Source organism: Panthera onca, chromosome A3 (assembly GCF_046562875.1).
Source record: "Panthera onca isolate mPanOnc1 chromosome A3, mPanOnc1 haplotype 2, whole genome shotgun sequence".
In the NCBI taxonomy this organism is placed as follows: domain Eukaryota; kingdom Metazoa; phylum Chordata; class Mammalia; order Carnivora; family Felidae; genus Panthera; species Panthera onca.
The window spans coordinates 112,813,620-112,838,968 of NC_138341.1; the positions used below are offsets into that span (position 1 = coordinate 112,813,620).

At 43.3% G+C, this 25,349-nt stretch overlaps 1 long non-coding RNA gene and 2 pseudogenes across 1 annotated transcript in view; 2 read left to right on the top strand and 1 right to left on the bottom strand.

Moving 5' to 3' along the window:
- Window positions 1-2,440: 2,440 nt before the first annotated feature.
- Window positions 2,441-25,349, top strand: part of LOC144615803 (uncharacterized) — a 168,610-nt gene continuing 145,701 nt past the window's right edge. The window contains exon 1 of the long non-coding RNA XR_013554414.2: window positions 2,441-2,836. This is a non-coding gene — a long non-coding RNA (uncharacterized LOC144615803). The remainder of the gene's footprint in view (window positions 2,837-25,349) is intronic.
- Window positions 19,706-21,888, bottom strand: LOC132677427 (60 kDa heat shock protein, mitochondrial-like; annotated as a pseudogene).
- On the top strand, window positions 23,051-23,613 carry LOC132677426 (cytochrome c oxidase subunit 7C, mitochondrial pseudogene; annotated as a pseudogene).

The window sequence follows — 25,349 nt, forward strand, 5'->3', positions numbered from 1 at the left end:
AACTCCAACCTGTACCTTGTCAGTCAGAAGCAAGGGCAGTAGCCTGGGGTTGGCGCCAGGCATTGAGGCGGGGGTGGGGGACAGGCTTGTAGGACGGAACCCTTAGCCTGTGGAATCTGCTATCTCCGGAGAGACGGTGTCAGAATGAAGCTGAATTTTTGGATTCTAGGCTGGTGTCTGAGAGTTGTTTGATGTTGTGTGTATGGGAAACACCCCTACCCCCCATATTGGAATTGGGTCCAGGAACCCGAAGAGAAAATGATGTTTTGCTATTGTATAATGAAATATGTAAAAATGTGAAAGATTTGGTAACTCAGTGAACCAGTATTTTCCAAATGACCGATGCATGAAGTGACCAAATCACGCATGGGTAACAGATCCATTTGAAGACAACAATAGACCCGGGTGCCTGGGTGGCTCAGTCGGTTGAGCGTCCGACTTCAGCTCAGGTCATGATCTCACACTCCATGAGTTCGAGCCCCACGTCGGGCTCTGTGCTGACAGCTCGGAGCCTGGAGCCTGTTTCAGATTCTGTGTCTCCCTCTCTCTCTGCCCCTCCCCTGTTTATGCTCTGTCTCTCTCTGTCTCAAAAGTAAATAAACATTAAAAAAAAAAGTTAAAAATGGAACTACCCTATGATCCAGTAATTACACTACTGGGTTTTTATCCAAAAAATACAAAAACGCGAATTCAATAGACAAATTATGGAAACAGCTTAAGTGTCTCTCAATAGATGAATAAACACGATGTGATATATATGCACACACATATATGTATATCGGTATCCTCTTCAGCATGTGACCTATAATGTCTATCTCCTGCTGTCTAATTATTATTCATATTTATATACATACATACACACAATGGAATATTATTCAGCCGCAAAAAAGAATGAAATCTTGCCATTTTCAATGACATGGATGGAACTAGAGAGTATAATTCTAAGTGAAAGAAGTCAGAGAGAGACAAATACCATATGATCTCACTCATGTATGGAATTTAAGAAATAAAGCAAAACAAACGAACAAAGAAAAAAAAAGCAAGGACAAATCAAGACAAATCAAGAAACAGACTCTAACTATAGAGAACAATGTGATGGTTACCAGAGGGGAGAGGCGGGTGGGGAGGGATGGGTAAAGTAGGTGATGGGGATTAGGGGGTCACTTGTGATGAGCGCTGGGTGATGATATATGGAATTGATGACTCATTATATTGTACACCTGAAACTATTATTACACTGTATGTTGTTATATCTACTCAATTTTAGTAAATTGTAGTCCACATAATTTTATAGTATAACCTGGGTGTAGATATATATCTATAGATATAGATATAGATATAGATATAGATATAGATATAGACATACGTAAGCTCCACACTGGAGTGATCAAGACCTGAGCCGAGATCAAGAGTCCGATCCGAGGCTCTACCAACTGAGCCACCCACGTACCCCAGTATTTTTATATTTGAACCAAGTAGTAATTCATTATTCATGCCAGCCAGGGAAAACTGCTTCTGAAGGCCTCACCTGATTTGGTCGGACCTATATGGATATTAAGGCCCACTTTGACTTGAGACTTTTATTATATCGGCACAGTCCCTTCATAGCTGGACTTTGATCGGTGTTTGATTGAATTAGCAGGGGACCGGAATCTGGGGGTGGGAGTAATGTTAGAATTTTGCCTATCACGAAACCCCGGTTTATATGACATTATACGTAATGGAAAGAGAGCTCATGCTTTATAGAAAGGCAAAGGAAATTAAAATGTTATCAGCAGTTTTGCTTTCGTGTAAAAAGCAAATTAAAAAAACAGAATAAAACGTGCCATCTCTATTTTCAAAAGTTTTGATGTTCTCTAACCAATGCATCGTTATAAAAGAATCAAAGCACGTCTATATTCATTTTCTCAAAACAATGATAACTGTCAATTGTGCTTTTTGCTAATTGGTAAAATTAAGTACTGAAATTCCAGGGGCACCTGGGTAGCTCAGTCGTTGAACCTGGACTTGGGCTCAGGTCACGATCTGGCTGCTGGTCAGTTCCAGCCCCACATTGGGCTCGATGCTGTCAGCCTGTCAGCGCAGAGGCTGCTTCAGATCCTCTGTTCTCCTCTCTCTGCCTCTCCCCCACTTGCGCTCGCCTCCAAATACATATTAAAAAAAAAAATTCCAAAACTGAGTGCTACAGACTGAATATTTGTGTCCCCCCAAGATTCACAGGTGTTAGTTCCCAAACTGGGGAATTTGAGGGGGGGGAGCGCAGATCTGGAACCGCCCGGAACCCAGAGGGCAGGGAGAGACCCAAGAAGGGGGCAGATCCCCCCCCCCCAGATGGGTGGCTGGTTCAATGAGCGAGGGAACTTACCTACGAGAGGCTTGTCTCGAGAGCCTTAATGGGTTCTGCAAAGGCTCCATTTCTGACGGTCTCATCAACACAGCACTCTCTCCAGGCTGTGTCCTTGAAAATGGCTCCGGCTGTGGAGGTGGTGGGCGGAACCAACATGCTAAGCACGGGGCAGGGGGTGAGGGATCTCCCAGCTCCCGGGTCAACCTGCTATCGCGTCCTCTGGATGACCTCCTCCAACCACTGGTCGCAGCCCCAGCCCCCCCTCCGTGACTGTACTTGAATGTGGGGCCTCTAAGGAAGTGCTTACTGATAAATGAGGCCATGAGGGCGGGGCTCGTATCCTTTAGGATTAGGTTCCTTGTAAGAAGAGACCCCAGAACCAAGCCCCCTGTCCGCCCTGTGAGGACACAGCCGGAAGATGGCCAGGAGGGCTCTTTCCAGAAACCCACCCTGCCAGCCCTGGATCGGTGCCTTCCAGCCTCCAAAACTGTGAGCAAATAGACCTCTGTCGTTTAAGCCACTCAGTCTATGGGATTTTGTTAGGGGTGCCTGAGCAGACTAATGCACTGAGAAATACCAACATTTCATACATTTTATTATTTGCCTTTACGTTTGGAAATAAGATAATAATTATTAAAATTTAAAAATCGGGGTGCCTGGCTGGCTCATTCAGTAAAGCTTGTGACTCTTGATCCGCGGGTTGGAAGTTAAGAGCCTTACGTTGGGTGTAGAGATTACTTAAAAGTAAAGTCTTTTTTATTTTTATTTTTAAAAATTTTAAATATTTATTTTTGAGAGAGAGAGAGAGACAGACAGAATGTGAGTGGGGAAGGGGCAGAGAGAGACAGAGGCACAGAATCTGCAGCAGGCTCCAGGCTCTGAGCTGTCAGCACAGAGCCTGACATGGGGCTGGAATCCACGGGGCTGGATTGTGAGATCATGACCTGAGCCAGAGTCGGTCGCTTAACCCACTGAGCCACCCAGGCGCCCCTAAAGTCTTAAAATAAATTTAAAAATCAACCCATATTAGAAGACTGGTGGCTTATTTTTTTTTCTCTGCAGCTTATAAACCAGGGCCATGGGATGTAGTTTTTTGTTTTGTTTTGTTTTGTTTTGTTTTAAGGAAAATAAACATTTTATTTTCAAAAACCTCAGGACTTCAGCTTCAGAAAGGAATGTCTTGAAAGTAGCTATTGTGCCATTTTTTTTTTCCTGGGAATAATGCCATGGTATGTACATTATTTTTATCGGTTTCATGACTTTCTGCCAATTTGTAGTTTGATAACTCACAAGTTCAATTTCTTCTATGAATACGACTATTCTGAAAGATAGAATATTAAGGACTATTCAATTTCATAGCAGCATTTTGGTTTTGTTGGTTAACATTCATCTTGACGTGGGTTACTAGGACAACCTCTTAACGAAGTTTCCCTCCTCCTACTCCCCTCCCTCCCTCTGTCCTTTCCTTCGTGGCCAAGCATACAATCACCATACAATTATCCTTGAAACAAGATTCAGAGTTATTTGTCTTCTTTAGCAGGGAAAAAAAACCTGGCAGAAATAGAGGAGCAAGCTAAACACACACCTATTAAAATAGTGATTGCGATCGAGCATGTTTAGAGCTCTGTTTGTCTTTCAGAGCATACCTGTTCCCCATAATTCCGGTTTCGGTTCCCTGTAGCAAAATGACACAGGGGAAAAGGGAGGGAAAGAATCCTCATCTTCTCACAGGAGAATTGTTTACTTAAGGGGTCTGTAGACGTTTGAGTTATAGCTCTTGAGTAGCTGTACTTTAATATTTTGTATTGATACTTTATTTGATAAGAGGGACGTGTTGACTTCAATGAAAAGTTCGCTGTCGTCTCAGTATATTGAAGACGTTTCTCCCCCCCCCCCCCCCCCATGGCACTTTTGTGATTGTGTTTTTTACTCTTTGATTTCAAAACTTACCCTAGAGTAAAATGGACTCTTTTGGGTATACAGTTGTATGAGTGTTGACTACCACTAAAGTCAGGATGCAGAACAGTCCCCCGCCATCTCCCCAGATTCCCTTGGTATCCTTGACTACCGCAGAAGGCAATTCTTTCATCTTCTGCCCAGGAAGTCAAAGCCTGGCTGGCAGGCCAATTGAAGCAGAGAGGGGGAAGGAATCAGGTGTCTTACAGATCAATAGGTGATCTTTGAATTCTTTCCTTTTAGAGTGGTTTTCAGCTCCTCCGGTGTCCTTGAATCTAGTGTCTCTTTGTTCATACTCTGCAGAGCAGACGCTTGCCTCTCTCTTTATTGCAACTTCTGATCATCTTTTACCCTGAGTAAAGACTGTGAAGTGTATATATTCCTGCTTTTAATTTTATTTCTTTATTACTTAATTTAATTTTAATTTTATTTATTTATTGCGATCTACAAAGACTTGGCTAATTTTTGTGAATCTTCCACAGGTTTTTGCGAGGAAGTGTTTCTTTTTTCTAGTCATGCAGAATGTTCTTTTTTTTTTTCAGTTATGCAGAATATTTTGTAGTTTAATTATTCAAGTTTGTTAATTGTTTAGTACAAATTCTCCATGTCCTTATTTTTTTTTCTTTTTGTACTTGATTTATTGATTTCTTTAAACAAATTAAAAAAAATTTTTTTTAACGTTTATTTTTGAGAGAAAGAGAGAGAGACAGAGCGCACGCAGGGGAGGGGCAGAGAGAGAGGGAGACACGGAATCCGAAGCAGGCTCCAGGCTCCGAGCTGGCAGCACAGAGCCTGATTAGGGCCTCGAACCCACAAATGGTGAGATCATGACCTGAGCTGAAGTCAGACGCTTAACTGACTGAGCCACCCAGGCATCCCATTGATTTCTTGATTTCTAATAGAATTGGAGGTCATTTACCTGGAAGAAATTTTAGGAGAGACATTTTGGGTGGGAAAAACTTTATAAGTGGAAATGTGGTGCATCATTTTCTCCAGTATCCCCTCAATTCTGTCTCCTCCATGCACTGTGGGTGAAGGGGATAGAAATAAGGCATAGTATCCCATCTTTTTCAGGGGTTGTGTCTCGTCCTTTGATGGTTCATCATTGGTGGCACCACAAATAATTTTGGAATCCTGCCTTGGAATTGTTCCTTTTTATAAGTCTGTGTACATTTTTAAAGATTGGGGTGTAAATGACATATGTTAGTTTTAAGCATACTTTGAAGCAACTTTCAGATATATAATACAGTATTATTAATTATAGTCACCATGTTATACATATCATCCCAGGACTTTATTTATTTTATAATTGGAAGTTTGTACTTTTGATGCCCTTCTGGCCATTTCTAGCCATTGTGCCCCATGGATCCCTGTGAATCTTTTTTTATTTTTATTTTTATTTTTTTTAACATTTATTTATTTTTGAGACAGAGAGAGACAGAGCATGAATGGGGGAGGGTCAGAGAGAGGGAGACACAGAATCCGAAACAGGCTCCAGGCTCTGAGCTGTCAGCACAGAGCCCGACGCGGGGCTCGAACTCACGGACAGCGAGATCATGACCTGGGCCGAAGTCGGCCGCTTAACTGACTGAGCCACCCAGGCGCCCCATCCCTGTGAATCTTTGATGGGGAGTGAGGAAATGAGTAGGAAACTAGAAAATGTTTTGCCAGAATCAAAACCACACTCAGATATCACCTCATGCCAGTCAGAGTGGCCAAAATGAACAAATCAGGAGACTATAGATGCTGGAGAGGATGTGGAGAAACGGGAACCCTCTTGCACTGTTGGTGGGAATGCAAACTGGTGCAGCCGCTTTGGAAAACAGTGTGGAGGTTCCTCAAAAAATTAAAAATAGACCTATTCTATGACCCAGCAGTAGCACTGCTAGGAATTTACCCAAGGGATACAGGAGCGCTGATGCATAGGGGCACTTGTACCCCAATGTTTATAGCAACACTTTCAACAATAGCCAAATTGTGGAAAAAGCCTAAATGTCCATCAACTGATGAATGGATAAAGAAATTGTGGTTTATAAACACAATGGAGTACTATGTGGCAATGAGAAAGAATGAAATCTGGCGCTTTGTAGCAACGTGGATGGAACTGGAGAGTGTTATGCTAAGTGAAATAAGCCATACAGAGAAAGACAGATACCATATGGTTTCACTCTTATGTGGATCCTGAGAAACTTAACAGAAACCCAGGGGGGAGGGGAAGGAAAAAAAAAAAAAAAAGAGGTTAGAGTGGGAGAGAGCCAAAGCATAAGAGACTCTAAAAAACTGAGAACAAACTGAGGGTTGATGGGGGGTGGGAGGGAGGGGAGGGTGGGTGATGGGTATTGAGGAGGGCACCTTTTGGGATGAGCACTGGGTGTTGTATGGAAAGCAATTTGACAATAAACTTCATATAATAAAAAAAAAAAGAAAATGTTTTGCCAGTTTGAGTTGTGATGTGCTTTATAATTATCGTGCTTTGGTTAGAGTATTACTTTTTCTCGGTAATGTGTTTACTATAGAAAAAATAGAAAGTAGATAAATAACAGAAAATATTATCCATAATCCCATATCTTTGTCCATTTAGGGCCTCTGGTTATCAGAAATGTTTTTATGATGATAAAGAAATAATTTACTTGCTATCCCATGCTATTTTCTAAGGAGATTAAGTGCTAAGGAAGGTTATTATCTGCTGACCTGGTTAAGGAGGGAAGGGGGTGGATGGGAGAGAAGCAGCAAGAGGGCAAGAGGTATGTTGTAGAGAATGCGGGGGAATTATAGGGAGTGGGTTGGGAATTGGAGGCCTGGGAAAGAGCCTTGATGAATGGAGGAGTGCAGTGACTGCCAAGACCCGGGACCTGTGGGCTGAGGTGTCAGTGGCTGAAAAGGAACTTGGAGGAAACCAAGGATTTTGAAAGGGAATGGTTGTGAAGTTTTGCCGGATAGGGTGATGGAAAATGTCTTCCCTATTTCCCCATGACATCTTCAGGAAAGCATTTATTTCTCATGACTGCATTGTGGAGTTGAAGCTACTGTGGGATGCATTGCATTGTTTTCTTTGAGAAGGTCACGGAGAAAAAATAAAAGCTGTTGCTAGAACCACCCCCCCCCCCCAGCATTTTGGGTGCCTGTTTGTGCGTGTGCATGTATCTTTGCTATACAATGGGATCGATATGGATGTGATTTTTATAGTGCTCTTTGAGTTAGGAAAACAGTTGGATTCTTTCTGTATGACTGAAGAAAGCTCTAAATTTATCCTTTTGAAAGGATGTATATAGCATTATAGATTATGAATATATCTACTTAACACTTCTCTCATTCCTGGACATTTAGGTAGTTTGGGGTTTTTTGCTATTTTAATCTATGCTGTTATCTGTGTTTGTACAATACATTAAAAAAAACACTTGGATTCTTTAAAAAAAAACACAACAACAACGAAAAAGCACGGATTCTTGTTATCTCCTCAGAATGTGTTCATTCCTAAAATCCGAGTCTCTGAGCCAAAAAGCATGAACGTTTTTAGGGTTTTTGAGAAGGATAGCTAAATGTCTTCCAGATTTACCCGTTTAGTCCTAAATAGTCTGATAACAAGGCTTGTTTCTATCTATACCTTGACAAACGTGGGTTTGCAAATCTTTCGAATATCTGACAATCTGATAGATAAAAATGAGAGGTCACTGCAGCTTTAATTTGCATTTATTGGTTTTATAAGTTTAAAAATTTTATTTTTATCTGAAGTACACTTGATGTATATTAGTTTCAGGAGTACCACTCGGTGGCGCAACAATTACCTACGTTACTCAATGCTCATCATGAGCAGTGGAGTCACTATCTGTGACCTGTTACAAAAGTATTGTGATACTATTACAGTATTATTGACTGTATTCCCTATGCTATACTTTTCACCCTGGGTGTTTATATTATAACTGGAAGTGTGTGACTTTTAATCCCCTCCACCTGTTTCCCCGCCCCCGCCCTCCCCACGACTCCGACTCCGTGTTCATTCTCTGTATTGATGAGTGTGTTTCTCTTTGTGGTTGTTCTTTGTTTATGCATTTGTTTTATTTTGTAGATTTCACCTGTAAGTGAAATCACATGGTCCTTCTCTGTCTGACTTATTTCACTTAGCATCCTACTTTCTAGGTCCATCCATGTTGTTGCAAGTGGCAAAATTTCATTCTTTTTATGGCTGAGTGATGTTCCATTGCATATATACAATATTGGTTCAATCTGCATTTATTTGAGACCGAGTAAGACGTTTTCTCCCCCATGTTCTTTGGCCATTTTCACAGTTACGTTGCTAGTTCATGTCACGCAGCCCTTTTGCTACTAGAGGTTTGAGGTTTTCCTCCTTTATGTTAACTTACTATATTTTAAGGGTATCAGCACTTTATCATATATGTCTCAATTTGTCATTTGCCTTTTAACTATTTATGATACTTTAATTTTTCTGTTTCACTTTGAGGTTTATTTTAATATATATATTTTTTGAGGTATCATTGACATACAACAAACTACCCACATTTAAAGGGTCCGAGTTGGGAAGTTTTTGCCTTATGTATTCCTCTGCTAGGCCATCACCACAATTAAGATAATGAACACATTCACTGCCTCAAAGTGTCCTCATGCCCTTCTGTAACTCCTCCTTCACCCGCCCCTCATATTCCTAGGCAACCACTGGTCTGCTTTCTGTCATTAGAGATTACTTGGAGTTTTCTAGAATTTCATATAAATGGAATCAGACAGAATAAACTTTTTTGGGTAACTAGTTATGAAAGAGTTGTACATTTAAAAGCACAATGAGATACCACTACATGCTTACTAGAGTGGCTAAAATTTAACGTGTTTTTTTTTTTTTAATTTTATTTTTGAGACAGAGAGAGACAGAGCATGAATGGGGGAAGGGCAGAGAGAGAGGGAGACACAGAATTGGAAGCAGGCTCCAGGCTCTGAGCCATCAGCCCAGAGCCTGACGCCGGGCTCGAACTCACTGACGGCAAGATCGTGACCTGAGCTGAAGTCGGACGCTTAACCGACTGAGCCACCCAGGCGCCCCTAGAGTGGCTAAAATTTAAAAGACCGACCATATACCCAGTGCTGGTGGCAAGTAGAATGTGTACTTTCCCTTGATGGTGGGAGTGTATAATGACACAACCATCTTGGGAAACAATTTGGTATTTCTTCTGTTTTTTTTTTTTTTTAATTTTTTTTATTATTTATTTATTTTTGAGAGAGAGACAGGGCATGAACTGGGGAGGGACAGACAGAGAGGGAGACACAGAATCCGAAGCAGGCTCCAGGCTCGGAGCCGTCAGCCCAGAGCCCGACGCGGGGCTCGAACTCACGCACCGTGAGATCGTGACCTGAGCCGAAGTCGGCCGCTTAACCAGGCGCCCCGCTATGTAATCTTTTAATACTTTGTTTTTCACACTGTCATTTTTAAACCATCTGGAATTCATTTTGGTTTGAGATGTGAGGTAGGGAATTGGTGGTTCCGTGTTTTTGTGTGGTTAGCTGGTTTCCAGGATTTCTTGGAATTATTTAGGCCTGAGTGTTCTGGTTTGTTTCTCTCAGGTGGAATTTGGGATCTGTCATGTAAATGTTATAGAAAATTCATGGGCATCAGGATGTGAGAGGAAACTTATGCATGATCCTGCTTTCCAACCCCCTCCCCCCCCCCCCCCCCCCCCGCAAAAAAAGTCATAATTTTCATGAGTTTCATTGTATCCTTTGAAGAGATAGTTTGATATAATGGCAGCCATCGTATAAATGCTATTTTGGATAATGTTACTCGTATGTCCCGTATTCTCTAAGTATTTCCATTGTTCGTAACTATACGTGTTATTAGTATATAGTGTTTCGCCGTTTAGAATTTTCCCATTTTCTTGCCATTTTAAATAACGTTGCATTGAACAGCTCCGTGCTTTTTTCCTTCCTTTGAGTAACTTGACAAATGGATAGATTCCTAGAAGTAACGTTAACTGGATTAAACACGCAGAAGTTCTGTTTCTTTGTTCTTATCTCCACTTGACTTTCCAACAGGGCTGTGCCAATTCCTATATTGTGAGGGGGCACATTTGCGTCCCAAGCACCATTGCGGCCTTGCTTTCTGAGACCGTTACCAATGTTGGATGTCTGCATTTTGTCCGTTTTATTACACAAACGAGTAAATGAATACCTCATCAGTCAGTCAACATGGCTGGCCAAACCGTGCACCTTCAGCCCTCTTCTCTCTCACCTCCTGCTTTGTGGCAGCCATGGAGGTGCACTGCTCAGACCTCCCTTCAAGAGAAGCGGCTGTGAGGATGTAGCTGCTGGACAGCCTCCGGTTGCCATACTTCCAGATCTGCAGTAGCATTTACCCAAGGCCATGTTCTCCAGGGGCTGCTCCCAGCCCTGGACTATAACCCATTGGATACTCGAGCCTGGAGCTCCTTGCCCTGGGTGGGGCTCCTCTGGGGGCTCCGAGCCTTTCCATCAGCCCTAGACCTGTAATCTCAGGCTCCTCCTCTCCAGTCCTCCCGTCCCTCTCCTTTCACAGGTATCAGACCCGCATTGCAGTCTGAAGGCTCCCCTGCCTCCTGCTCCTCCCCTCCTCCTGCCACAGGTGTTTCCCCCTCAGTGAAATCTCTTCGTGCCTAACTCTGTCTTGGTATTAGGTCTTAGAGCCCCCAGACTGACAACATACCCCGTGGAGGGGTCCAACTGGGAGGCCTTCGTGTGGGCTAGATACAGACTCCAGGGTTTATTAAGTGGATGGCAGAGCGTTCTAGAAGACAGGAGCTTTGAGATGGGCCATAAACCGGAGCCGCGGAAGGAGGGAGCCTCCACCATTCGTGGGGGTGGGGCTAACAGTACTGGGACTACTTGGAGACGGTGTCGCGTTGTGCACCGCGGCTGTGGTATCGTGGATCGTGGTCGCGGCGTCGTAGCCGTCGGTTGCTTCTCGGTTTGGCTCTTCGTAGCTGTTCTGCAGAGCTGCTTCGATCTGTGGACAGGCGGTGGCGCGATGGGCCTCCCGTGGTCTTTGGTGCAGCGCCGTTTGCTCCTGTCGCACATGAAGGCGGATCTCTCCAGGGAGCTGCAGTGCAGCCTGCAGTGTCCTGGGAACTTGCGCCCACAGCTCGACCCACCCCCGCTGGCTGCGGAGGAGAGGACCAGAGGAGAAGTTCAGGGTGGAGGCAGCCCCCGGGCCTGCCCAGGGATCGGGGCCGTAGGGGAGCGTTTGGCTTTTTATTCCGAGATGGCCACTTGAGACAGCAGGCAAATGAGAGGGGGGAAGTCAGGCAAGAGGAGACAGGACTTGCCTGGACTGACGGCCTCTGGGGAACCCCGAGGAGCTCTTTCTCCGCCAGTCTCCGCGGCTTTGCCGCTAGTCAAGGCCTGTGACATCACTGTAGTTGGTGCCACAGGATGTGTGGGTGAAATCGGGGTGTGGGGAGCCGGGTCTTCATGGCAGGGAGGAACCTGAACCCTTGAAAGGGGGAGTTGGGGCTATTCTTACCCCCCGGCCCCCACTTTTCTGCCTCATTTGTTCTCAGGGAATAGGAAACCAAGTATCAGTCGACCCAGGGCAAAGAAAAAAAAGGTCAAATCGTTCCCCAACGCCTTAAAGGGAAATTAAATTAATGATTGCTACTGATGGGGTTTTTATGCATTCATACACTGCCGGATACCAGGGGCCACCTTCTGGATAAATCTGATGGCTGTGTCTTAGCTCCGTCTGCCATCACCTCAGCACTGGCATCTTCTGAGCACCGTTCCCTTCTGGGTTTCTAAAATTTTTTTTTTTTTAACCTTTATTTTTGAGACAGAGAGAGACAGAGCATGAATGGGGGAGGGTCAGAGAGAGGGAGATACAGAATCTGAAACAGGCTCCAGGCTCTGAGCTGTCAGCACAGAGCCCAACGCGGGGCTCGAACTCACAGACCGCGAGATCATGACCTGAGCCGAAGTCGGACGCTTAACCGACCGAGCCACCCAGGCGCCCCCCGTTCTGGGTTTCTACGCACCCATTGCCTGGCTGTCTGATTTCTTTCTCCCTGGCTCTGCTTGCTCTCCTCACCCCAGGGTTCAAGTGGAGCACCTTGTTTGCCATCCTGTGTGAACTTGCCCTCTGGGAGGTCTCTTCGCCCTGCCTGCCAGCACTCTGTTGGGCATGGGAATGGGACCCTTGCTCCTAGGCCCAGTCTCTCCTCTGAGCACTAACTCTGGGGCTGATGAAAGTGGCAGAGAGAGTGGCCTTCTCAGCATCTTAGGAGCTTAGATACAGGGAGCTCACATAAAGTGAGAGAAAGGTATTTTGGACCAGGTTGAGGCTGACTTTTGTTTTAAAACAGGAAAAAAGTTTGAGGACTGGTTTTTGTAGAAGATCGTACACAGGGTAGTGGCTGGGTATGGGGTATTGAGGCCAGTGGTGAATGTTGAGCGATCCCTACCTTAGGCTGGAACTCAGGGGGGGTAAGTCCTGCCTCCAAGTCTCCACCTGGCTTGCCTGTCACCCGAGCAACCAGATCTGTTAGCATTCCTGCCCCCCAGCCCTCCTCCTCCATCCAGTTTACCTGGAGTCACCAGGAATCCAAGGGATGCAAAGACCAGGAACAGGAGCTTCATGGCCGAAGGATGGCTTGGGAAGCAAGGTGGCGGTTTAATGGAGTCCGGCCCCTCTGTGTGATGTGCTTGGAGCTACTGCCTTTATAGGAGCCACATGATGCCAGGATACTAGGCAGTGAACCAGAGGAAGAGTTCATTGCCACCCAGAACAGTCAGATTAGATCATAACGGCTACCAGTCTGTAGCTGTGATTGATTTATTGAGCGCTTGTATTCTAGGCTGTTGGGAGGGGAAGAGGCAGAACACAGCACCATCTTTCAAAATATGCTTCCTAGCCAGTGTCGGCAAGGGTGTGGGAGAAACGACTGCTCTTTTGCACCGCTGCTGGGCGTGTTGATTGGTACCGTTTTGCTTTCAGAGAGCAATTTGGCAATATGCACCAGGAGTCTTGAAAAATGCCTGCATTTTGCCTCGGTAACTCTATTCCTGGACTTTGGTCTAACAGAAATAATCGAACAAATACACAAAGAGGTCTATCTCAACATTGTTTGCAATAGCAGAAAACCAAAAGCATTCTAAATGTTGGTGAAACACGGATGCAACGGAAGACAGTATAATTGGACACCATGCAGTGATTAGACCTATTGCAGAGACTCATTTACTAGGCGGGCGGCTCACTAAAGACACGCCAGCACTCTTCCCGTTTCAATTAGAAATACGTGGCGTCGCAAGAGACGGGCAATTCAACTAACAGTGGCTTAACTCATAGAAGTATCTATTATTTAATCAACAAGAAGAAGGGGGTGACTTGGTGGTGGGATGAAGTTAGTCTTGGATCCTTCTGTTCTGCTATCCTCCGCGTGTAGGTGCGCTGATTACCAGTTTATTCTCTTAGCCCCATATCCACCCTTCTTTGTCTTGCTTTGCGATACTGGATTTGAACCCTGGAAAGATGCCTCTTTTGCCAGCTGGCCCTGTGTTAGGCTTTGACAGTAGAGGGTGTTGGAAGTGAAAGAGCGGACCTGGGCCGGCTGTTGGAAGAACACCACAAACCGCTCATTTCATTCTGGGTTCCAGCTCTCCATTTTTAAATTCAGCCAAGGAACCCCATGGCTCTCGGTCCAGCTCCAGCCCTGCTCAGGCCATGCTCCTTCCCCCTGGTGGCCACTCCGGTAGCAGCACTGGCTTGTGTCCTCAGGCAACTGCCTCTCTGCCCAGTGGCTACCTCTGCAGATCAGCTCTGGCCAGCTCCCTCTGGGGAATTTCTTCGTCACTGCTCTGTGGCAGCCACATCCGCTTTGAAGAGAATGTGTGAGGTTAGTTCCTCCACTGGAACCCGGAAGTAGCAAAATGTGCTCTTTCCCTAACATTAATATTGCTGCTACTTCAGGTCCATAATCATTTACCTTTTATTTTGTTGATTAGGTCACTTACCAGTTTTTATTTATTTATCTTTTTTTTTTTTTTTTTTTTGGCAGGGGTGGGGGGAGTAATGCAATAGGCCCATGTTTATGCCCACCAATAGAAATAACAGCCATTAACTGATTGACCCTTATGACTAAATGGGACATTTCCTAGACTGGTCACCATATCCCTTCTGGGATGTTCTTCCAATTTGCAAAAATGACTTTCCTTGTTTGACCTATGGATACATGACCTGTACCCTAGAGGAGTGAGCAACCATTCCAAAATTTCTGGGGCTCACCATGATGCTTCCACAGCTACCCTCTGGAGTGATGAGGGAGTGACTGTCTTGGGCAGAGTAAGAGATCCAGCCCTCTAAACCCTTAGATGCTGCCTTATTCATGGAGGGTTTACAATTAAGCTGAAAACAACAGTATGAAACCTGTTAGTCACGCTAGACAGAGATCACCAAGGAGATTACCTTAGATGTACGATTGACCAGCCTGGGTTCCCTGGCTGAGGTATCTTAGAGCCAATAGTATTCTCTTGACTCAGTTGGCCAGCTAGGGGTGGCATTTTTATATTGGCTAATACGTCATGTTTTGTATTAGTTAATACCAGCTGACTGACTGGGTCAGAATAAGAAGTTTCTTGCAGTCAGGAATCGGTAGAATTGTTGACCTCGGCATGCCGTTTAGTACTGTAGAACCACTTCTCTCAGCTTGGTCTGGGGACCCTCAGTACCCGGTTTAGGAAAGAATTCTAATGCTGCTTATTGTTCTAGTTATCTGTTGCTATATAACAAACTGGTTTAGTGGCGAGAACCGCAGTAGTCATTCACTTAGCTCGTGACTCTGCAGCTTGGGCAGGATTCAGTAGGAGAGGCTCATCTCGGTTCCACATGGCGTCAACTGGGACACGTTAGCTGGGGCTGGGGGATCTACTTCCAAGATGGCTCACTCATACGGCTGCCAGGGTGGTGCTATCAGATATAAACTCAGTGGGCGTGAGGGACCTCTTCATTTAGGCCTCCCCATGTGGCCTTCCTTACAGAAGGATGGCTGGATTTCATAGGTGAACATCCCAAGAGATAGGGACTAACTTGCTGATTGCCTCATCTTTAATAGGTGTAACTCAAAGAACATCAATCAAGGCTGAAGAATCTAGTGATGAAGGTGTAGACATATTTGGCAATGTAGAGATAACATTGAGAAAGTATTGTATTGACTCATATTGGATGTGTTGGAAAGGGAGGAGAGATAAAAAATAGGCTAATTCTATCATTGTTCTAGAAGGAAACCAGTAGATACTGTAAAAAGAGAAGGACATCTAAGGATACTGTATAACGTTATTGTTATAAAGATGACCACTCAAAAGTCTAAATTTAATTAAATATCTGAAACCTAAATATCAGAAAACCCCCCCCACACACACTACCTGGTGAATGACTTTTTATTTTTTTATTTTTTTTTATTTTTTATTTTTTATTTATTTATTTTTTTAACGTTTATTTATTTTTGAGACAGGGAGAGACAAGAGCATGAACGGGGGAGGGTCAGAGAGAGAGGGAGACACAGAATCTGAAACAGGCTCCAGGCTCTGAGCGGTCAGCACAGAGCCCGACGCGGGGCTCGAACTCACGGACCGCGAGATCATGACCTGAGCCGAAGTCGGCCGCTTAACCGACTGAGCCACCCAGGCGCCCCGAGTGAATGACTTTTTAAAACATAAAAAATACATACAGTATTTCAGAATTCAGACTGAATATTATCTGCCCTATCCATAAATATAGATGCTTAATTCATTCACCTTGAAAATTTCGTATTAGATCATAAAGCATACCCAGCGCTGCACTGTATATAAGATACCTAAATTTCTGATTCAGAAAGAAGGGGGGGTTTTGTCTCAAAGTGTTACAGACATACCAGTACACCTGTCTTGTCTGTCCCCTTGAGACCTGGAGCAAACTGGCTTCTCCTAGAGTGACACCACTGCCCTATAAGCTGGAGCGTGTGTTGGGGTCATGGTAACCTCTGTCTTCTTGGCTTGCCCTTCTTGGAACCTCTGCCTATGAGGAGGGAGGGTGATCACAGTCCGAGTATTCTTGACTTGGTGCTCCTAGGGGAGAGCCTGCACCCTAGGAGTGGGAGTTAGGTGGGGGAAGGAGGTCCAGTCTTTTGGACTGTGCTTGCCTTGACTAGAGTTGGGGTGAAGGCAGGAATGAGAGATACTTCTCCTCTGGTGAAACCGTAACCCTATCTTTGGAGTCTGGAGGGAAATAGTCACTGTCTTCTGAGCTGCCCCTGCCAAGAGTTCATGGACATTGTGTGTGTGTGTGTGTGTGTGTGTGTGTGTGTGTGTGTGTGTATTGGGAGCAAATGCTGGCCCCTGTGTTGCTAAATTAAATTACTAAATTAAATTTTTATTTTATTATAAAATTATTTTATTTATTTATTTTTAAGTAGGCTCCACACCCAACGTGGGGCTTGAACTCATGACCCTGAGTTCACAGTCACATGCTCTATCAACTGAGCCAGCGAGGCATCCCTATAAGGGTTTTTTAAATTTGGTGTTTCAGAGACTCTTGAGTGACTAGTTCAGTGCAGAAATTCCCTGTCCACCCACCTCCACATATACCCACGTGTAGGAACCCTCCAGATTTGACAGATGGTTCTCAGATCTATTTGCCTGGTCCTGTGGTTTTCAAACTATAGCACGTATCTGAGTCATGCAGAAGATTGGTGAAAATACATGTTGTTGAGCCTCTACCCCCAGAGTTGCTGATTCAGTGGGTCTCAGGTAGGTCTAAGATTGGCATTTCCCATGGTGTTGCTGCTGCTGGTTCAGAGACCACACTTTTTTTTTTAATTGAGGTATAATTGAATATGTTATATTAGTTTCAGGTATAGAATATAATGATTCTATATGTGTATAGAATTCCTATAGATTTAATTATTTAAAAAAAAATTTTTTTTTTAACGTTTATTTATTTTTGAGACAGAGAGAGACAGAGCATGAACGGGGGAGGGGCAGAGAGAGAGGGAGACACAGAATCCGAAGCAGGCTCCAGGCTCTGAGCCATCAGCCCAGAGCCCGACGCGGGGCTCGAACTCACGGGCTCACAGACCGTGAGATAGTGACCTGAGCTGAAGTCGGACGCTTAACCGACTGAGCCACCCAGGCGCCCCTAGATTTAATTCTAATGCTAATTAGATTTAATGCTAATTCCATTAGCACACATAATTACAGAGTTTCTGTTCTCTTACAACGAGAACTTCAGATTTGCTCTTTTAGCAACTTTCAAATATGGAATACAGTATTATTTTTATTTTTATGAAAAAAAATTTTTTTAATGTTTATTTTTGACAGAGAGAGAGACAGAGCATGAGTGGGGAGGGGCAGAGAGAGAGACACACACACAGAATCCGAAGCAGGCACCAGGCTCTGAGCTGTCAGCACAGAGCCCCATGCGGGGCTTGAACTCACAGACCGCGAGATCATGACTTGAGCCGAAGTCGGACGCTCAACCGACTGAGCCACCCAGGTGCCCCTGCAATACAGTATTATTAAATATAGTTTCCATGTTGTACAGTACATCTCCATGCCTTATTTATTTTAGAGCTGGAAGTTTGTACCATTTGGTCCCCTTCATCCGTTTTGCCCACCTCTGGCAAACTGCCCACCTTTGCCCACTCCCACCTCTGGCAACCATCAGTCTGTTCTCTGTCTGTGAGCTTGGTTTTTGTTTGGTTTATTCCACGTATGAGTAAGATCATACAACATTTGTCTTTCTCTTTCTGACTTAGCATAATGCCCTCAACCCATGCTGTTGCAAGTGGCAAGATTTCATTCTTTTTATGGCTGAATAAGATTCCATTGTATATATAAACCACATCTATCCATCCATCGATGGACACTTAGGTTGGTTCCCCTATCTTGGCTATTGTAAATAACCCTGCAGTGAACTGGGAGGTGCAAATACCTTTTCCAGTTGGTGTTTTTGTTTCCTTCAAATAAATACCCAGAAGTGGGATTGCTGAATCAATGGTAGTTCTATCTGTAATTTTTTTGAAACACCTCCATATGGTTTTCCATAGTGGCTGCACCAGTTTACGTTCCCACCAACGATGCACAAGGGCTCCCTTTTCAGAGACCACATTTGAGAACAACTGGGTTAATCTTACATCCAAGGCGGGATTTTCTCCGTGTCGGGGCACATGTTAGTGCTTTTATTGTTGTGCGTGTAGCCCACTTTCATTTTTTTGTTTGTTTCTTCACTTCCATTTCTTTCTACTCTTTTTTTTTTCACTTAGTTTTGCTGACGATGTCATCTCTGTGTGTGCGTGTGTGTGTGTGTGCATGCACATGTATGTATGTATTTGCTGTTGTTGGGGGGAATGTAATTAAAAATAAAATCTCTTCCCAACCCATAAAACCTCCCCACAGACGTAGAAGAGAAAGAAAACCGTTTTGTCACTAAATAAGCATTAAACCAGGACGTGATGCATACCGTAGACAATCTGCCAAGAGATTGCAAAGACCAAAATCTTACCCATTTCTATAGCTAAGAAGATACAACTCATTACAGACATGTTCTCAAGACAAACACTCCCTAGCCCTGAAGAGGACCAGAAAGTACCATTTGTCACACATTGCTGATCCTAGATTCACTTGATACGTGGAGTGGCTTCTCTGTGTTTGCCGATTGGTTTCACCCAAAGGAAAAACAAAATTCTCATATCCTTGTGGCAGGTGGTAGTTTTGAAACTTAGAGCGAGGAGCCTGAGGAACCTGCTGAAGTTAGGCTCCTACCTACCCATAAAAACTGTGACTACATTTCAGAGAGGTGGCTCCCAGGTCTTTGAGGAAGACATTCCTGGGTTGTAAAGTGGTCAAGAAGTCTATTTACATTAAAAAAATAATAATAAATGTTTTAAAGAAAGAGAAGGAACTTACAAGTTTTCTAAAGTAAATGCTCTAAGAAAAGGGAGGGGAGGGGTAATAAGTCTCTAACAGGGAGAATTAAGGCTCTTTCTTTTTTTATTTTAACTTTAAACAAATTTCCATTACACAAAAGTTGCCACATAGTTGGCTGTTTCTCTACTTTGTACACAATTATTCTTGCTCTCCACAGAAAGACTGCTTCTTAACTTTTCATCTGGTGATGGCAAGTATGAAAATCCCGATTTTAACGTAATAGTAGTAAAAATGCCTCTTTTTATTCAAAAGTACAAAATAAATTCTTTGTGAGCATGGACAATGACAGCAGTAAATCAGAATTTGTTGTCAACCGAAACCAGTAACTGATGGTTATAATGATTTTCTTAAACACCAGCCAGACTTTGCTTCAGTCATTTCCTCCAGTGGAATTCTCTGAAGTTATTGTTGAAGGGCCCTGCCTTGAGTTTCCTCTCACAGTTCATTAATAATGGTAAAGCACTGTTCTAGGAATTAGAACATTCTACCTTCCATACCCCCTCCCAGTCTACCCATTCCACCCATTCCTGGGTCCTTTTCTTCTTTAGGAATTCCGGTGACTACGACTTCTGCTATAGTTAACAGAAAGGCAATTCTAGCAGTATCCAGTAAAGTAGGTCTTACACCCTTAGTTGGATCAGTGACTCCTTTTCCCACCATCATTCAAAAAATCTCCAAAGCATAGCGTCATAACCAACTTCTAAGGAACTTTGCATACGTTTTTCAACTATCAAGGATCCTTCAACACCTGCATTCTTAGCCATGGTCATCACAGGAATTTTGAAGATCTTCATTAGCTGGAGTTATTGGATCCAAGGCTGGAATGCACCAAAGCAGGGCACAGCCCCTTCCCAGAGAATCTTCAGTAGCAGCTCGTGGAGCACTGAGGGCATCTGTAACTCTGTCTTTCTTTTCACTCACTTCAACATCATTTGTCCCAGCCTTCGGCACAGCTACTCTGAGAGTTTTGCCAGATGTTCATTCAGCTTTTCTTTTTCATATTCACTAGTTGTGATATCTAACTGTTGTGTTCAAGTGATTTTTTTTGGATACGTTTTTCAATTTGAGCCTTGTCACCTTTTCCTTTTAAGAGTATGGAATCATCTTTGGTCATATTGACCTCTCCAACTTTTCCTAAGTCATGAAGCTGAACATCTTCAAGATTTAGAGTCAATCTTTCTTCCCCAAACACTGCACCACCAGTAGCAATAGCCATGTCTTTAAGCAATTTTTTTTCTGTTGTCACCAAAACCTAGAGCTTTGGCTGCTTACCACCTGAACACCAACTTTTAACCTATTCCAAACAAGTGTACTCAAAGCTTCTCCGTGAACATCTTCAGCAGTTATGAACAGGGACTTGCAGTGAGCATTGGCATTTCAAGAGCAGGTACAACGGACTGGACACTAGAAATTTTCTTTTTTTTCTGTTTTAGACATTTTCTTTTCACTCAGTAGAACATAGTCATCTTGGAATTCACATTTCTTTTTTTATTTTTATTTTTTTTAATGCTTATTTTTATTTTTTATTTATTTTTTATTTTTTTTTAATGTTTATTTATTTTTGAGACAGAGAGAGACAGAGCATGAACGGGGGAGGGGCAGAGAGAGAGGGAGACACAGAATCGGAAGCAGGCTCCAGGCTCCGAGCTGTCAGCACAGAGCCCGACACGGGGCTCGAACTCACGGACTGCGAGATCGTGACCTGAGTCGAAGTCGGGCGCTTAACTGACTGAGCCACCCAGGCGCCCCTGTTTATTTTTATTTTTGAGACAGAGAGAGACAGAGCATGAGTGGGGGTGGAGCAGAGAGAGAGGGAGACACAGAATCCGAAGCAGGCTCTAGGCTCCGAGCTGTCAGCACAGAGCCTGACGCGGGGCTCGAACCCACAGACCGTGAGATGACCTGAGCCGAAGCCGGACGCCCAACCGACTGAGCCACCCAGGCGCCCCTCACATTTCTGATCTTTTGCTGTGTTAATGAAGTACAGAGAAATATAACCTTGATCAACCTTTATGCCTTCAGTAATTTCTAATTCATCGTTTCTTGTTTTTCCAACCTTTACTGTGATGACGCCCTCTCTTCCAGCCTTTTTCATTGCATCGGAAATGATGTTGCCAACTTCTTGGTCTCCACTTGCAGAAATCTAGCCATGTGAGCAATTTCTTCTGGGGCTGTCACAGGTTTAGACTGCTTCTTAAGTTCAGCGCTTACAGCATCAACAGCTAGCATCACACCGCTCCTGGCGTCCACTGGCTTAGCACCTTTGCTAACCTTCTCGAAGCCTTCCTTGGCAATAGAGCGTGCCAGGACACAGCAGTAGTGGTGCCGTCGCCAGCCTCTTCATCTGTGTTATTGGCAACATCTTGAACAAGTTTAGGGCCAATATTTTGATACTTATCTTTTAAGTGCATGGACTTTGCAACGGTCCTGCCATCTTTTGTTGCTTTGGGACTTCCCCAACTCTGTTCAATAATCACTGTTCTTTCCTTTGGCCCCATAGTAACGGCTACAATATCCGCTAAAAGGTCTATACCTTGGAGCATTAAGGCTCACGCATCTGCACCAAATTTTGTATCCTTGGAGGTCCGAGTGAGACGAGGAGCCAGTGCCCTGAACCCTGGCCTACTTTGGCAAAAGACTGCAGGTAACTGAAACATTTTTTCAGGGCAGTGGCAGGGCGTGTGGGCACCAAGGCAGGCCATCGGAGGTGAGTGAGGCAAGGCTCATCTTTTTCATTTGTGTTTGCCCTTACAGTATCCTGCTTGCTGTTGGCTTTAAGGGAGGATTTGGGTGTGTAGCAAACTATTTTCAGTATGTATATGCCTTTCTTTCAGTTCCAAAAAGTTAATTTTGATGTTTTTCCTATAGGTTCTTGTATTGGATGCTTATTTTTATCTTCCTTTTATGTATTTGTGTTTTGTGTTAATTACATAAATAATATATAATATCTTTTCTTTTAATCCTATGATTTTTTTGAGAGAGAGAGAGAGAGAGAGAGAGATCATGAGAGGGGGAGGGGCAGAGAATAATGAAGAGAGAGAGAAGCTGACAGTGTGGAGTCCGATGTGGGGCTTGAACTCATGAATGTGAGATCATGACTTGAGCTGAATGAAGTTGGATGCTTAACTGACTGAGACATCCAGGCATCCCAATCCTATGAATTAAAAAAATTTTTTTTCCGATGTTTATTTTTGGGAGAGAGAGCGAGACAGAGTGTGAGCAGTGATGGGGCAGGGAGAGAGAGAGAGACAGAGACACAGAATTTGAAGCAGGCTTCAGGCTCTGAGCTGTCAGCACAGAGCCCGATGTGGGGCTTGAACTCACAGATGGCGAGATCCTGACCTGAGCTGAAGTTGGATAGTTAACCGACTGAGCCATCCAGGCGCCCCAGCTGTGAATTTTTAAAACATTCAAAACATTCAAAACATTTTAAAACAATGTTAATAAGAATTGCTAAAATAAAAATCCCAACAACACCAATTGCTGGCAAGGATGTGGAAAAAATTGTTATCTCTTGAATTGCTGGTGGGAATGCAAAAGGGCCCAGTTACTCTGGGAAATGGTTTGTCAGTTTCTTTTAAAGTTAAACATCAACTTCCCATTGGACCTAGCAGTCCTACACATGGGTATTTGCCCTAGTGAAATGAAAACCTAGGACCACCCAAAAACCTATAAACAAATGTTTATAGCAACTTTATTTGTGACAGCCCTAAACTGGAAAAACCCAAATGATCTCAATGAGGGAAAGGAGAAAAAAAAAATCTGCACTAGATCTCTAGAATATAATACTATTCGGCAGGAAAGAGGAATGAGTCATTGATGCACATGGAAAATTGGATAGACCTGAAAGACAAGCTGAGTGAGAGAAGCCAGGCACAGAACATTTCATTCAGCGGGTATCCTAGGAAACAGCAAAACCACAGTGATGGAAAATAGATCAATGGTTGCCGGGGGTTGTGGTGGGATAAGAGTTTGAATAGAAAGAGGTATTTGTTAGGTGATGAAGCTATTATTGTATGTTCTGTTTGTGGCGGTGGTTGCATGAATCTAAACGTGTCCAAATTCAACACCGGGGAATAAGGCGGGGACTTGGTGTGGTGCTACGGTATCTTTCGTCTTGGGTGTCTGTCGTGCCTTTTGCACAGCTTCCAATCGCACTGTGTTGGGACAGAGCATCTGGAGGTTCACAGCCTCTGTGGTCTGTAGGAGCCACTCTGAGGAGGGTCCAGGGGAGAATTTGCCATTTTCAGTGGAAAACAAGTGGTGGTTACTAAATATGATGACTGTGTACTTTGGATCTGGATTCACTGCACCTTTGTTTATAGTAAGACACCAACTGCTTGAGAAATAAGAATGTTTTAAGTAATCCATTAAGCAGATGTGAAAAGGAACATTATAAAAGGTGCGATCTCTTTTCAAACTCTTGAATTCAACATACCCGGTATGTTTGTTAATGAACTTGAGGCATGAAAAACAACCATGTCAAAATTCAAAGAACTGTATGCCAAAAGAACAAAAAGCCAAATTTACTCAATGAAATTGAGCAAATTATACAAAATAATTGTATCATCCTATGCTTATGGGTCCTTAGCTTCCTCGCGACAATTTAATATGCCCAAGAGCTCTTTTCACATCTAAAAATGTGGATCCTCAGGCTTCTTTCTAATTTTACATCACTTTACGCATATGGATGTACAGTGGTTTAGCTGAAAGCAGTACCCTTTTGATGAACTTGTATCTTATTTTTCCCATTTCTCCTTTTACAAACAAAACGGGAATGATTATTTCCCATCACATTTTTTTAAAAGATTTTATTTTAAAGTAACCTTTACCCCCCCGACATGGGACTCGAACTCACAACCCCGAGACCAAGAGTCGCATGCTCTACTGACTGAGCAGCCAGGCGCCCCTCCCAGCACTTTAAATAGTTCTTCTATTTGTGGTCATGCTACCAGTTCTACACACGGTTTAATTTGATTTCTTTTGCTTTTAATTTTTAGGGATTGCTTTAAAAATTTTGATATTCTTATATTAGGTCAAATATTTAAATGATTCCAAAGTCAGATCTTCCAAATAGGGTATATTCAGAGAAGTCTAGCTTTTTTTTTTTTTTTTTAAATCTGTCTTCTCTGGTTCATTTCTTCCTGCTCCTCTAAATAGATGTGCACTTAAATTTTTTCTTTCCTTTTAAAAATAAATGTATCTAATGCTTTTGTTTTCATCTCCCTTCCCTTCCATCACTCTCTCCTCAATATGGAGAATTCCAGGTTACTTACGGTCATTGAAGCCAGGAACAAGGGAGCAGCAAAAGCCAGAGGCAAGAACTTCATGCCTGAAGGATAGGGACATGTTTGGGGACAGTGCAGTGGGGTGGATGGACAGAACTACCTATGTCACTTGCCCGGAGCTCTAATCTTTATACGACTTCAAATGAGATCAAAAGTTGAGCAGTGAGCAAATAATAAAGTAAAATAAAGCAGAAATCTCCGCCATTAGGGCCAAAGGATTTGGCCAGGCTGTCTCATTGGCTACTGCATACATTTGCGGAGTTCTCACAGAATATCTGGAAGACTAGCATCCAGTCTTTGAAAATACACTGTCTAGCTACTGTTGGTAAGGGTGAGGCAACACAGGGACAACTGAGTACTGTTCCTGTGAGTTTAAATCAATGCAGTATATTTTGGAGAGCAATTTGCAATATATATTCAATGTCTAAAGCAAAGTTAAACAGAACGAAACTATGCTACTCTTTGACCCAGAATTAACACGCATAGAGTAAATGGATAAGTTCACAAAGATGTCTAAGTACTATATTTACTTCTTAGGATTGCTCGTAATGAGGATGTGAAAATGTAAATGTCCATCAATAGAGAATTTGCTGATTTATGGTACATAACACATTAGAATTCCATGCAGCTTTAAACAGTGTTAATCGAGGACCTACAAGATTAAAAGCTGGTGTGATCTCTTTGAAAAATGAGTGAAAATTAAGTGAGAAAGGAAAGTTATGGGATAGTATGAGCTAGTCTTTGTTATATGTATTTATACATATGCATATATATGCATAAAATATAATCTGGAAGGATATGTACCCCCAATTTTAAGGGTCTTTATCTTT